This window comes from Notamacropus eugenii, chromosome 3 (genome assembly GCF_028372415.1).
Source record: "Notamacropus eugenii isolate mMacEug1 chromosome 3, mMacEug1.pri_v2, whole genome shotgun sequence".
Lineage (NCBI taxonomy): Eukaryota > Metazoa > Chordata > Mammalia > Diprotodontia > Macropodidae > Notamacropus > Notamacropus eugenii.
Genome location: NC_092874.1, coordinates 423,451,866 through 423,466,944, shown reverse-complemented (window position 1 = coordinate 423,466,944; position 15,079 = coordinate 423,451,866). Strand labels below are relative to the sequence as shown.

The following is a 15,079-nucleotide window of genomic DNA, read 5'->3' as shown; positions in this document are numbered from 1 at the left end:
TTACTAAGGTGATGTAGTAAAGAGAATTGGTACAAAACATCCTCACTTTGAAAGTCTGACATATTGTTCTACCAGAGTCCAGGGGAAAGTGAGATCAAGTTTGCAGAGCACTTATGGCAGATGTAACACAACTGTTGGACGTTCTTTCACTAGAGTCTTCAAGATGTTCTGCTTAGGAAGAGTGGAGCTTTTCTGCTGGGCTCTTTGTAGGTTCTCAAATCTACCTTTCCTCAAGAAGTGCAGCCTATCCTATGTTCCAGGTGCAGACACCAACACCAGCTGTTGTTGTCCTGAGGATGCTGCTAGGACATCAGTTTTTTAAAGTTCTATTCGTCCAGTCCTCTGAAATTCACAAGGTTGTCTTTTGGTCAAAGAGGTTGAGGGGAAGAGACTGAGGCCAAGACTGAAGCAAAGAGGTTCTCCTCCCCCTGCCCCAAGAGACTAATTCTCAGGAGCTTGGTTGGAGGTTTCCATCACTGAGTTCAACTCTCTGGTGCTAAACTGGTCTGCCATTTAAAAAACAACAGAGTATGACCAATTTTCCTCAACCAATTTGAATGTACTTCCTGTGCGATATCATCCTAGCCCATCCAATGGCTTTCCAAGACATCTGAATAGATGAAACCCTTTTCTAACTTAGTTTAAAGCCTGTGATAGATTGATTAATTGATTCAATAGACTTCTCTTGTTCTTGCTCTCACCAGCTGGTTGATTGTTTCCCCTGACAAAGGTATCAGGGAATAACATCTTGTCCCTTTCTTTAAATGGGGGTGGGGTAACTGGTTAGTTGATTAAGTGAACCCCCACCTTTCACATAGAATTAGGAAATATCTCCCTAGAAGGGTTAGGAATACTGTTCAGTATTTCCACAGCTATAAGGCAGCAGCACAAGCAATGAAAAGAGCCCAGGGCTTGGAGTCGGAGAGCCTGGGTCCAAATCCAGGCTCTGCAACTTAATTTACTAGTGTGATCTTTGGCAAACCAGCTAACAAGAAGAGCATGTGTTTATATAGCACTTCAAGGTCTACAGAGCACTTTTCATCCATTTTCTGACTTAATCTCCATAGCAACCCTGAGTTAAGTAATGTATAGGCATTGTTATTCCCATTTCGGATCCGAGGAAATAGTCTTGGAGAAGTTAGTAACTCACACATGGCCACATGGATAGAAATGGTGGAGGCAAGATTCACATTCAAGTCTCTCCTGCCAAGAAACCAACACTGCTTTTTATTATCCCACATTATCACTACTCTAGAGTCTCTCAACGCCTCAAGTGCCTCATATTAAATAGGAAAGAGGATTGGATCAGGTGGTCTGATGTCCCTTCCAATGCTTATGATCCTATGAGGCTTGATTCTAGCTCTACCACTTACTCTTTCTGTGGTTGCTGTTGTACTTTACCCCTTAGATTTTGTCCGTGGGGTTTTCTTGGCAAAGATATTGGAGTGGTTTGCTGTTTCTTTCTCCACTGACTGAGGAAGTGAGGTAAGTAGGGTTATGTGACTTGCCTAGGGTCACACAGCTAGTAAGTGTCTGAGACTGGAGTTGAACTCTGATCTTCCTGACTCCAGGTTCAGTGCTCTATCCACTGCACCACCTAGCCGTCCTACTCTCTCTGTAACCTTGGCCAAATCACTCCCTCTCTGAGGACTTCATGGTCCTCCTTGGGAAGATAAGGAGTTTAGATTAGATAATCAATGCAGCTCCTTCCAGACCTAATTTTCTGTGATCCTTTGAATTCTAAAACAGGCGTGGGCATTCTCTTGACAATTAGGGAAAGACCATTCTACTCTGTAGCAAGTGTTTCAATGTACAATGTGCAAAAACCCTTTGTGGTTTTATTTTCTCTGATATTTTATCCCAGGCTTCTAAAAGGGGCAAAATTTAAGTAGAGAGGCAAGTGGCTGAACTTGTAACCAAGAAGACATGACTTCAGTTCTACCTCTGACACTTCCTATATGTGACCCTGGGAAAGTCAACTAGCCTGAGTCTCAGTTTTCTCATCTGTAAAATAAAGATGATTGGATTAGATGTTCTCTAAGATCCTTTCTAGACCTGAGTCCCATGGAATGGAATGTAGATAGGTATCCACTATCCAGGTCAACAACCTTCAACTTTCCTATGCCCAACCCCTCCCTCATCTTGTGATATTTCTATTTTCCCCAAAGCCCCAGGGGAGATCCACTAACTAGGGTGACGTCACCCAAGTCTTTACTACCTCCCCAGTCTCTTTCAGATCCTTCAGCCCTATCTGGAGCTAAGGTCCAAGGAATTCTATCTGTGAAATACAGCCTTAGGAGCCAGGGAGTCCCTACCCACCTCACTCCACAACACACATCTCACACAATGTGACAGAGAAAAGACATTATTAGCATTAAAAGTCAAACTTTGAAGAGAGAGTCATTTAGCTCTGTAGTTAAGAGTATGACTTTGGGGGAGATGGAGCAGGTATACTGAGTACTGCGTCCTAGGGACGAGAGGATGGGTGGGTTCTTTTGTTATAACATGCAGAAAGTACAGAAGTTTCAGGATGTCTACTAACTAGCTGTTTGGTTTTGACAAATCATTTTCCCTCTGTGGGCCTCTGTTATCCCATCTACGAAGTTGAGGTAGGAGGAAGGCAGAATTAAATGACTTCTAAAGTTTCTTAGGAGACTCAAATTACATTTTCTAATTTTGACTCTGTCACTAACTTACTGTGTGACCTTGGAGAAGTAATTTCTTCTCTTGGAGTCACATTTTTATTCATCTTCAAAAACAATGGCGTTGAACTAGATGGCCTCTAAAGTTGCTTTTCAAGCGCTAATATTCAAAGCCCCAGAATAATCTTATTCATGTATTTCATTGGAATGATACAGGATTCCATCTAATTTCTGCCGCTCCCACCACGGACTCTGGTCTAATTGGAACGTATCCATGCGAGACAAATAGCTGATGCATTGTTTGTAATTCTTCCCATGGTGAATGATTTCCAGAAGGTGATTGTGGTGGGTGAATAATTTCCTAGCACAGAGTAGACCTGGACTTCTGAGACTGTAATTTATTTTGCTGCCCCGACAGACAGCCACAGACAGCCAGCCAGCCAGGTTGGGCCTCTGGCAACAAATTAGCCTAAGGCAGAGAATTCCAGCTTACACATTCCTGTGCCCCACTTCCTCCAGCCCTTGACATAGCTGAGTTCCTGCCCTGGTAGTTCTCAGGGTCTCTTAGCCTAAGGCAACTTGAAGAGCCAAGAACAAATGTGCCCTTGAGGGCACATTCAGATTTTATACGGGCTCAGGAAAGGACCTTGGAATCATAGAACTATCCAATTGGAAAGGATTGGAAAATATAGAATGTTAGAACACTAAAATATCAGACTATGAAGGGTCCTTCATATGTAGAATGTTGGAGCAGGAAGGAACCTTGACATAAAGAATGTAAGGATTGGGAGGAGCCTTAGAACATAGAATGTCAAAGCTAAAAGGGACCTTGAAATATAGAATATAAACACTGGAAAGAACCTTAGAACATAGAATGTCAGATCTATAAAAGATCTGGGGACATAGAATATCAGAGATGGTGAGATTATAAAGCCTAGAATACCAGAACTGGAAGAGACTTTAGGACACAGAATGTAACAGGTAAAAGGGAACTCAGAACACAGAATGTCTGAGCTGGAATTAAGTGCTAGGTGATGTTTCAGTCTATATGTGGTAGAAGCAGGAGTTTAGAGAAGAGGGATTTGGACATAATTACTAGACTGGCAGCTGAGGGCAATGTGATAAGCATAGTGAGACTGAATTTCATCTGAACATTTAACAAAGGATCTCATGACAGAGAAGATGGAGAGATGCAGTCTAGATGATAGTACAGCTCAGTGGATCTTGACCTAATTGAATGAATGAACTCAGAGATTAAGGAATTGATGTCAACCTGGAATAAGGTCTCTTGTGAGATGCCAGAAGCCTCCCTTCCTGGCCCTGTGCCATTCAATGTGTTTATAGATGACTTGGATGAAGAATTACATGGCATGCTTTTTGAGTTTTCAGATGACAACCCTGGGAGGGACAATTTCGATGACAATGTTAGTATTCAAATATGCCTTTATGTTCTAGAAAAATAAACTAATGATGCAATTTAAAAGAGAGAAATATAAAGTCCCATACTTGGATTTTTTTTTCAATTGCAAAGGAACAGGATAGAGCTAGACATCTTTATGGGGTGAAGATCTGGGGGCTTTAGTGAACTGTGAATTCCACAGGTATCAAGTCTAGTAGTTCAGACTGTAGACAAGTAGACCTTTAACACTGTAGACATTTAACAAAGGGAAATTTACTTGATAAGAGAATGGAAAAGATGTTCAGCAAAGATTTAGTGTTGGTCCAGTTGTGCACTGCTCCCCTCATCTCCACAATTATGATAATATTATAACTGGTCAGAAGGGTGTGTTGACCTAAATGTCAATGGGAAGTCATAGAGAGCCCCAATTACTTGTATGCTAGATGTTTATACCTTAGATAACTCAAAAGTTGTCAGTGGTTTGAAAGCTAATCCTCTCAATGTATTAAATAAGTGCGTTTTTCTAGCCCAGAATTGCACAAAGAGAGAATTCTTCAGCCAGTAAAAAAAAAAAAAAAAAGGAGTCTAGTCAGAAAGTCCTTGGAGGACAGTGTAAGGAACCCTTCTGCTATGTGGACCAGTGATGATTCAAGTGCTGAGTAATTAAGAAGATGGGAGTATAGATCACAGGGACACCTAGAACATAGAGCTATGTTGTATTGATCCTAAACCAGGGTCAAGAAAACAAAAAATCAGACTGGGAAACCAGTAATCAGTTTAAACTTCAGGACTCTGTAGCTCAATGAGATCTTTGAAGAACATAGAATTCTGTCCTGAGAGGAATTCATGGAAGGACGTCAGATAAAAAATAGTAGCACCAAATAGATCTCCACCATTCTTTCCAGGAGGGAATAGGGCCTGGCTCTGATACAACCTCTCAATTTATAAGATTATAAAAATGAGTAAACTGAAACTGGTGAGAAATAAATAGCCCAGGATACTCAAAACCCAAAAGAAGAAAATAACTCAATAAGATCTACAAGCAAAGCCTTAAAGAAAAGCACTTGGTCACAAGATCTACTAGAATTTCTGGAAAAAATGAAGAATTTTAAAACAATATTACAAATGAAATCAGAGCTGTAGGGGTAAGAACTGTTGAGTCAAGGAGAGTGGTAAAGGAAAAAACTGGAAGGAAAATAAACTGCTTAGTTCGGGAGATACAAAACCAAGTTCAAATAGTAGATTCACTGAGAATTAGAATTGATCAAAGTCAATGACTGTAAAATGATGAGAAATACTGGAACAAATTCAAAAGATTGAAAAATAATTTTAAATGCAAGTTCTGGAAAATAAGTCAAAGAGAGATAATCTAAGAATCATGAGACTATCTGAAAATGATAACAAAAGAATCTTTTTATTATATAGAGACTACAGCACCATAGAAATATGAATATGAACATTGGGCTATTATTGAAGGCAAGGCACTGGTATAGTGAAAACAGCAATGAATTTGGAGTTGGTGGATGGTTCATTCTGTCTTTTACTCCCTGTGTGACCTGAGGCATGACACTCTAACCTTAATTTCCTCATCTATAAAATGATCAGATTGGTCTCAATGGTTTCTAGTTCCAGTTTTGATCTATGATCATTAATCTCAGTCTTTCAGCTCACTGTTCCCCGTCTCTGCCCACAAACCTGCTTAGGTCTCCCCATCCCTCGACCCTACTGGACTTACCGTCTCCTAATCTCTCTCTATTTCCTGCATTTTATGGTAGTTTTGACTTAGTGATCCTCACCCACAGCCCCCAGTTTCCTCACCACTCATTTACATGGAAGAATGGAGATTACCTGTCTCAAATCACAGATTTCAATCTTCAAAAGACTATAGGGATCTTCTAATTCAATTTTCTTACTTTATGGAGCAGAAAAGTGAGACCCAGAGAGAGTTAGCAATCTGTTCATGATCCCTGAGGCAAGAACAAATGGAGGCAGGACCCAAACCCAAGTCTTCAGACTCCAAATCCAGTACTCTTTCCCACAGGACGCTGCCTAATTCCTGAAACCCTGGCTGCCTGACTGGCATCTGCCTCCCTGACTTCACTCAGATACCATTTAATTCAACAGGGTTCTGAACAAGCATCACTTCTTCAGCATACCCAAGTGGGGATGCAGCCTTTATCATTATTATTATCACATCATTAATAATAGCTACCAATTATATAGCACTTCAAGGTTTACAAAGTACTTTACATGCATTATTTCATTGGATCCCCACAACAATCCTGGATAGTAGATCCTATTATTATTCTCATTTTACAAATAAAGAAACTGAGGCAGAGAGAGGTGAATTGACTCGCCCAGGGTTACATTGTTAGTAAGTAACTGAGGCAGAATTTGAACTCAGAGCTTCTGACTCCAAGTCCAAAGCTGTATCTACTATCCCATGCTATCTCACTTCTTCTTGCGTTGGAGACCTCTAGCGAGGAGGAACCGATAATAAGGCAGCTCATTCATTCCACTTGGAGATGGTTGCCTTTGTCAGGAAGATTGTCCAAAATGGAACCAATTTGCAACTTCCTATCCATTATCCCTAGTTCTTCCCTCTGAGGCCAATTAGAATAAATAAATTTTCTCTCCACATGAAAGTCTCCAAATACTTGAAGACAGTGATCACATCTCCCCAAAAGACTTGTCTTCTCTAGACTGAATATCCCAAGCTCCTTCACCCAGTCCTCATAGAACACAAATTCAAAGCCCTTTACCATCCAGATTCCTCTTGGAATGCTCTCCAACTCATCAATGTCTTTCCTAAAGTATGTCACCTAGTACAAACCTCAGTATTTATCCTTCCTGTGATCTGAATAGGGCAGACCATGCAGAGATACATGTCACAGCAGATGTTGCTAGTGGCACCTGTTTTCCTTCAGTTATGCTATATTATGCTTATTTGTATTTGTCAAAACATGATTACTTCCAAGAATGTAAAAAAAAAAAAGTAAAAACAAACCAACAACAAAAACCACTGGATCTGGTGTCAGAAGACCCAGATTTGGGTCATGTTACACCAATATGGCTTCTTAACTGTTTTTCCTTGTTTTTCTTTCTTAGACTCAGTTTCCTCATCTGTAAACTGGTGATAAATATATTTAATTTGATTTATCTCATAGGGATGGAAGTTGTAAGGACCAGATGAGAGAGGTTCATTGGCTTGCCTGGGATCGCACAGCTAGTGAGTGTCTAAGGCCAGATCTGAATTCAGAAAGTCAGTCTTTCTGACTCTTGGTTCAGTGTGCTGTCCACTGTACCACATAACCAAAATGAAATCTTTAGCTGTATTAAGAGAGGCAAGGATGTGACAGTGTTCATGTATCATCAGATCAAAAATGGAATACTGTCTTCAGTTCTGGATGCCGCATTTTAGGAAGGACGTTGATATGAGGATTGACTGAAGGAAGGTAACCAGGACATTGAAAGATCATTAGATGATCAGCTGAAGGAGCTGGGGATGGTCAGCCTAGAAAAGAGGAGATGGGGGGAGTGGGGAGAGAGGAAATTTGATAACTGTTTCTGCTTGTCTCCAGAGAGTAGAATTGGGAGCAATGAACAGAAATTGGCAAAGAGGCAAAATCAAACCTGAGACGAAGAAAAATGTGCTCATGATGAGAGCCATCTCCAAGGGGAATGGACTTCCTTTGGAAGCAGCGGCAGATGTCTTGCCAATAACTGTGACTGATTCAAGCCGAAGTCAGGTGGCCATTTGTGAGAGATATTGTAGAGAGGATTCTTGCTCCGGGATAAGTTGGGCTATATGACCTTCTAACTTTGAATTTCCCTGACTCTTCTCTGTAACTCAGACTCATGTTTTGAGTCATCAAAACACCAGTTACCTATTTCATTGACAACTCAAGAGAATAAAAGGAGCATTAGACCTTGGAGTCAGATGATCTGGTTTCTCTTTGAAGATCCACTTATTACTAGGACTATAACTTCAAGGAAAATATTGGACATTTTTCACCTCAGTTTCCCCATCTGAAAAATAGAGTTAAAATCCCTACCCAGCCCATATCTCATAGCTATTAAGGTCAAATGAGACAATGCTTATGAAAGTGCTGTATCAATTTTAATATGTTATGAAAACATAAGGAATTATCACAATGATTATATTCTGGTAAAATCCAGAGAAGTATAGAGAAAACTAGCAGATATAGAAGGAATCTGGGGGCTAGGATAAGTTGGATTAAATGTCATTTAAGGGCATTGAAGGGAATAGAAAGACCAATGAATTCGGGGTCCGGGGACCTAGGTTTGATTTCATATTCTACCACCTGTATAAATATGGGCAGGTCCTTTGGGCCTCAGTTTCCTCATATGTAAAATGAGAGGCTTGGACCATTTGGCCTGTAAACTTCCTTTCAGTTCTAAATCTATGGTCCTATGAACTCTGAGATGCCATGAATAATAATTCACATTATGATTTGCATGCTTTCCTTGTAACTCATACCTAGGAGCTGTATTTCCATTTTACGTATGAGGAATTGAGGCTCAGAGAGGTAAACTTTCCCATGGCCACACAGCTCTTATGTATAAGAAACTGGATCTGAATCCATCATCCAATGCCAAATCTGGTACTATTTCTATTACAAGACACTACCTCATTAGCTGAACCTTGTGCCTGAGTACAACTGTCTCTCTGCAGAGATGCAGTGGATGGAAGGTGGCACAATAGATAAATGGCTGGGCCTAGAATAAAGAAGACTTGATTTCAAATGTAGATTCAGACACTTCCTTGCTGTGTGACCTTAGGCAAGTCACTTAACTTGTGTTTGCCTCAGTTTCTTCATATGTAAAATAGGAAAGGGATGAATCACAATAGCACCAACTCCCAGTGTTTCTGAGGATTAAATAAAATAATAACTCCAAAACACTTAGCATAGTGCTCATCACATAGCAGGCACTTACTTCTGTCTTATTACTATCTACTACTGGCACATAGTAGGTTTCCTTCCTTTGAGCATACACATATACACATTTTAAAGGTGTTAAGTTACAATAACAGAATTTGGAAGCCATTTGCGCATTATAAGTTTGAACATTTGCCAGATCTCTTTTCTAGCTAAGGTTGGTATTGGCCAAAACCTACACTTTAGCCATGGCTTACACATCTGGAGCTGTCAGAAATGTAACACATCATAAGCTTTCAATAGCTTCCTTAAAAGCCCATCATGAACACCTATAAATGGCAAATTAAAGTTACAATAGCTATCATTACATTGACCTTGAATCTGTCATGCCTATCATTCATTAATCCATGCACTTATTGAATAATTATTCAGCGAGCGCCTATGGAGAGGACAGTTAGCTCAGCTGGTTAGATCATGGTGTTGATAACACCAAGGTCACAGGTTCAATCTCCATATGAGTTAGTCCCTTTGAGGTAGCTAGGCAGCCTGGTGAATAGTGCTCTGAGAGAGGAGTCAGGAAGATCTGCATTTAAATCTGACCTCAGACACTTAGTAGCTGTGTGACCTGGCCAATTTGACCTCTATTTGCCTTAGTTTCCTCAAGTGTAAAATAAGAATTATAATAGCATTTATGTTTTAGAACTGTTGTGAGGATCCAATGAGATAATATTTGTAAAGTATTTAGCATAGTGCCTGCCACACAGTAGGCACCATGTAAAGGTTTGTTTCCTTCCTTTCTTCTTTTCTTCTTCCTTCTTTCTTTTCTCCATTCTTATTGCGTATGACAATTATATTAGATGCTTTACAATCTCTAGAGATAAGTGTAAATGAGATAGAACTTCCAAGAGCCCATGGAGGAGTGGGGAATAAAATAAGTTAAAATATAAAAAAATACAAAATAGAAAGTGGTAAATATTACAAGGTAAGCAGAAATGAAGTGCTCCGGCAGCATGGAGGGGAGAGAGAGACAGAGACAGAGAGAGACAGACAGAGAGAGACAGAGAGACAGACAGAGAGACAGAGAAGAGAGACAGAGAGGAGAGAGAAATCTTCTAGCCGATCTTGATTATTATTAATTATAATCTGTCTTTCCACAAATAAGTGGTTACCTAGTTCCATTCATCCATCTGTCCATCCGTCCATCTGTCCATTATTCCATCCATCCATTCATTTAACAAATATTTGGCAAATATCTGCTATGTGCCTTCAAAATTTAGTTGGACTGAATTAACCAAATAGATTTTTTTTTTTTAAGTTAGCTTGGTTAGTTTGTCTCCAAACTGAGTCATGCCAACGAACTGATCAATGTGTTTCTATGTATGTGTTTATGTGTATGTTGGTATTGTTGTTCATTCTTCATTCTTAAAGAGGACCAATGGTATCAGGAGGGTGGTGTCTTGACATGCAAGGGAATTAGATTTAAGTGAGGCAGGGCTGTGCAAAGTCATCAGTCTCACTCTCACCTCCAGAATCATCAGAGTGTGTGTGTGAATTCGTGTGTACTTGTATACGTATGTGGCTTTGTGTGTTGTGGGGAGTAGGGAAGGGTCTGCATATGCATGCATATATTTGGGTTATCTTTTGTGTGTGTGTTGTGTTGTGTTGTATGTGTTAACACAGCATTTTCCAAAACAGCACCTAAGAATTGAACACTCAAAGTATATAATGATTTACTTAACCATCCGGCTAGTGTCAAATTGGGCCCTGAAACTCAATTTTTCTCTTCTTTTCAATGGACTACCTTGTGTAAGGAAGTGTGTTTGTATTGCTTTGGGTGGGTGTTTCTGTGAGCATATGTGTATTCATGTTGTAGGTGTGTCTGTTTCCATCTATATGTCTTAAACCCATAGTTACCTTCTCCCACTCTTTCTTAAAGTCTAAAATGCATTAAAACTTTCCATAATTAAACAGTGCTGGAGGGACCCAATGATGGAGAAGACAATTGGCACGAATCCCAGTTCAGGCTGGAGAATGGGGACTCAGGATGGTAACTCTCCTAGAGAATGACAGTAATTAAAATTAATGAGAATTTGCTGCATTCCCTGCCTCCACCTTCTGTCATACGTACACCCTTAGGGTACTGGTTGGTCTCAGGTTCAGAGGAATTTGGGGAGCCCTAAGACACTAAGCTAATACACTATGAACCATGTGATCAATCATGCCTTGGGGAGTTTCATTCCTAGAAACACAAGGGTGTGTTCATTCTCTCTTGTGAATTCTCACTCTGCCCTGGGTGTTGAGAGCACAGGAAAGAGAGGAAAGGAAGGGAAGATTAGCCTATGGGGTAGCCCAGGGGAAATAGGATACAGTTAAATCTTTCTCTTAATACTCAAGTAGAATAGCCTACTAGTCAAGGAGGAGTAATTCTAGCTGTGACTTTGGGGAAGTCACCTAACCTCTATGGGTCCTAGTTTCTGCTTCTATAAAATGAAGGGATTAGATTATCTCTGAAATTCCTTCAAGCTCTTAAACCATATGATCCTTGAACTCCAACAACCCTAAGTGTAGCCCAAAGCTACTCCTTCTTCCATTCTGAGGATGAGGTCAAAGACATAGGTAAAGGGGTTAGTATTATAAGGAAGAGGGGCCACCTCTTTCTTTGTGAAAAGAAGGAAAGAGATAATTGGGGGGCAGGGAAAACAAATTCTGAAATAGAGAGGAGGGGTGCTCAAGGAATTTCCATCAATGAACTTCATAAGAATTGGTAAAAACTTATTTTCTTCATGTCCTTAAGTCTTCATCCACATCCAAATCAGACCTCATTCTCTTTCCTCCTAAACTACCCTTTCTTGCTAACTTTCCTATTTCTGAGCAAGGCATCACCACTCCTCTAGTTCGTCAGGTTCAAAACCTAAGGGCATCCTCCACTCTTTCCTCTCACTTCCCTCCACTCCCCTCTTAACTAATCAGTTAAGCAATGAATCATTTGTCAAGTCTTATCAATGCTATCTTCACAGCATTTCTCAAATCTCTTTTCTTTTCTCTACTGACAAAGTTATCCTGCCTTTCTAATTCCAGTCCTCATCACCTCTTGTTTGAATTGTTGCAATAGCCTCCTAATGGGTATCCAGATAATTAGGAGAGGCCACATCCAACCCCTTTAATCTGTCCTCCACATAGGAAAAATCACATTAGGATCCTGGTCAGGAAGCTCCAGTTGTTCTCTAGAAGCCACTAAGAAACTCTAGAATAAAATACAAACTTTTCTTTTTGACATTTAAAGCCTCTCATATTCTGACTCCAACCTGCCCCAGGGAGCAAACTGAAGTTCAGAAGGATTCACTCAGTCACTCAGCTAATGTTACATCCATCTCCCTGTCACTACACTCTACACTCACTCAACTTGCTTTTTCCTCAAGTACAAAATTGTACCTCCCACCCTTGTGCCTTTGTACAAACTACTTCCCATTCCTGACATGCTCTTCCTCCTTAGTTTCACCCCTTGGAAACTTTACTTTTCTTCTAGGCTCAGCTCAAATGCCACCTTCCACAATAAGGCTTTCCTAATTCTCTATAGTTGTTAATGCTCCATTGCCCCTAATTATTTTGTACATATTTTGAGTTTAGGTTATCCGGGAGTCCATTTGCATAAGATTCTTCTTATTGGTGGAGAATGATTATTTGATGCACCATATACGTGTATATGGTTTTTTTTGTCTTCAATAGAATGTAAGCTCTTTGAAAGCAGTGACAGTTTCATTCGTTTTCCTTTGCATACCCTGTGCCCGACACATAGTAGATGCTCAATAAGCTAAATAAAAATGAATCTGCACTCTTCCCCAAGCTCCAGACTACTCTGGGAGGTCTCAGAGAAGAGAATTACCACCAATAGCCAACAGAAGTCCAGTAATATAGTGGAAAAAGCATCGGACTTGGAATCAGAAGACCTTGTTCAAAACCAGGCTCTGTTACTTACCAGCTATGTGCACATGGATGAACCTCACTGCTCCGGGGCTCCACTGCCTCTTCTATAAAATGAGAGGGCTGGTCTAGGTGATTTATAAGATCTCTTCCAGGTCTCATGTCCTGTATTTCTGTAAAAGTTTAGACCAGAAAAAAATGGTGTCCAGAGGAATGGGCATCCAGGAGGACTATAAAGTAGGCTGTTTTTGCCAGGTGTGAGGTCTCAGAGGTCATTACTTTCACTAGGTTAATGAAGACAAGATAACCACTTACTCTAATCTTAGGATGGTGGCTTTCACATTATCCCATGGAACATATGAGGAAAACCAGCGCAACTGTATTGAACACTCACTATTATCTAGTCCTGTGCTAGGTAATGCTATGGAGAATCCAAGCACAAGGAAAGCCACAGTCTCCATAGAAGTCTCAACTCAAATAGGAAGCAGCAATTGAATAATATGGGCACAGGTAGATAAGTAGCACCTTAAGTCTTAGACATCCAATAAAAGTTGGAGAAACAAAGTAGACCATGCAGGCAGGCAGCTATCAAAGTCCAGGAAAGTCAGCAAAGACACCAAGATATAAGTAGCATAGCACAATAGACAAGGGACAACATGGTAAGTTGAAAGTCTTTCCATAATCGGAGTTCTAGATTTTATTTTATATAGACATATATTTATACATACATGTATGCATATATATATGTATGCGTGTATGTGTATACATACATTATATATATGTGTGTGTGTATAGATATATAAACTTACTAGTCATATGACCTTGGGCAAGTCACCCTTTCTAGACCTCAGTTTCCTCATCTGTGAAATGAGAGAGCAGAATTTAGAAGATCTCTAGAGGTAGTTATGTCATGTAGTAGATAGAGCACTGGACTCTGAGTCAGGAAGATAGATGTAAGTTCCAATCTTGCCTCAGATATTAGCTGTGAGACCTTGAAAAAGTCATTTATCTTCTGTCAGCTTCAATGTCCTCATCTATAAAATGGGGATAATAAGAGAATCTACCTCAAGGGTTGTTGTGAGAAGAGCTTCTTAAACTTTTTTCATTCATGACTTCTTTTCACCTAAGAAATTTTTACTCATCCCTGGGTATATAGGTATATAAAATAAATATACAAATCAAACATTTACTGCTAATCAATCATAAATTCTTTGGTATACATAGAATTTTACCATTTATTAAAGACAAAAGCAAATTTGCATACTAATAAGATGGATGGGCTTATTTTTTTTATATAAAGAGTTAAGTCTTGAAATATGTGATACTGTAGGATAAAGAGCATCTTCAATGTTTTTCAGAGTTGATTGGTATTTTGATTTTATGATCATCAATGCTGTGTTTAGAACCAAGGCCTCAACGAAGTTGTGCAATGCAACACAGCAAGTGCTATCAAGAACACCTCGGGTTGTAACTTCTTTGATTTTGAATTAATTTTTGGTCCTTGTGCCTTCAGAAACCTTTTACCCTTATCAATTTTTTCACGACCTCCACATTCAGTTATGCAACCCCATATGGGGTAGAGATCCACAGTCTAAGAAGTATTGGTTGTGAGGATCAAATGAAATGTGATATACAAGGCATTTTGCAAACCTTAAAGGACTGTTAAGATAACCATCCTCATCATCACCATCATCACCACTCAAAGCGATGGTCTATCCATAGAAGTATGTGATTACATGAGATTGTCATAATATGGTGCAGGAAATTAAAATGATTGACTCTGCAGTTGTTATATAACATTTCTCACCTCTCAGCTCCTTCCACCACCTTTACGCCCCTCCCAAGTGATTGTTGACTAAGGAGGACCACAGATAGGGATCTAGGAATTCCCAAAGTCACAGAATCTTGGTGTTGGAAAGAGTTTCAGTGTTTCATAGGATGATGGATGCTAAAACATAACTTAGAGATCATCTAAACTAATAGCATCACAACTGAGGACACTGAGTCTAGACTTGCCCAAGGCTACCCATTTGGAAGAGCTAGGATTCAAACTTGGCCCTTTTGCTTCTGAATCAGGGCTCTTTCCCTTCTTGCTAAAGCTGGCCCTGCCCAGAATTGCCTTCTATAGCATTCCCACAAGTGATTTTCACTTGGAGAGCCCCAGTGATCCTATGACTTGCTGCAGTCATTCCCCTTGGCTGCTCCATCTGTTTGTT

General features: G+C 39.9%; 1 long non-coding RNA gene across 1 annotated transcript in view; it reads right to left on the bottom strand.

Moving 5' to 3' along the window:
• LOC140497366 (uncharacterized) overlaps window positions 1–13,544 on the bottom strand; it is a 43,163-nt gene extending 29,619 nt beyond the window's left edge. The window contains exon 1 of the long non-coding RNA XR_011964642.1: window positions 12,919–13,544. This is a non-coding gene — a long non-coding RNA (uncharacterized lncRNA). The remainder of the gene's footprint in view (window positions 1–12,918) is intronic.
• Between the last annotated feature and the right edge of the window lie 1,535 nt (window positions 13,545–15,079).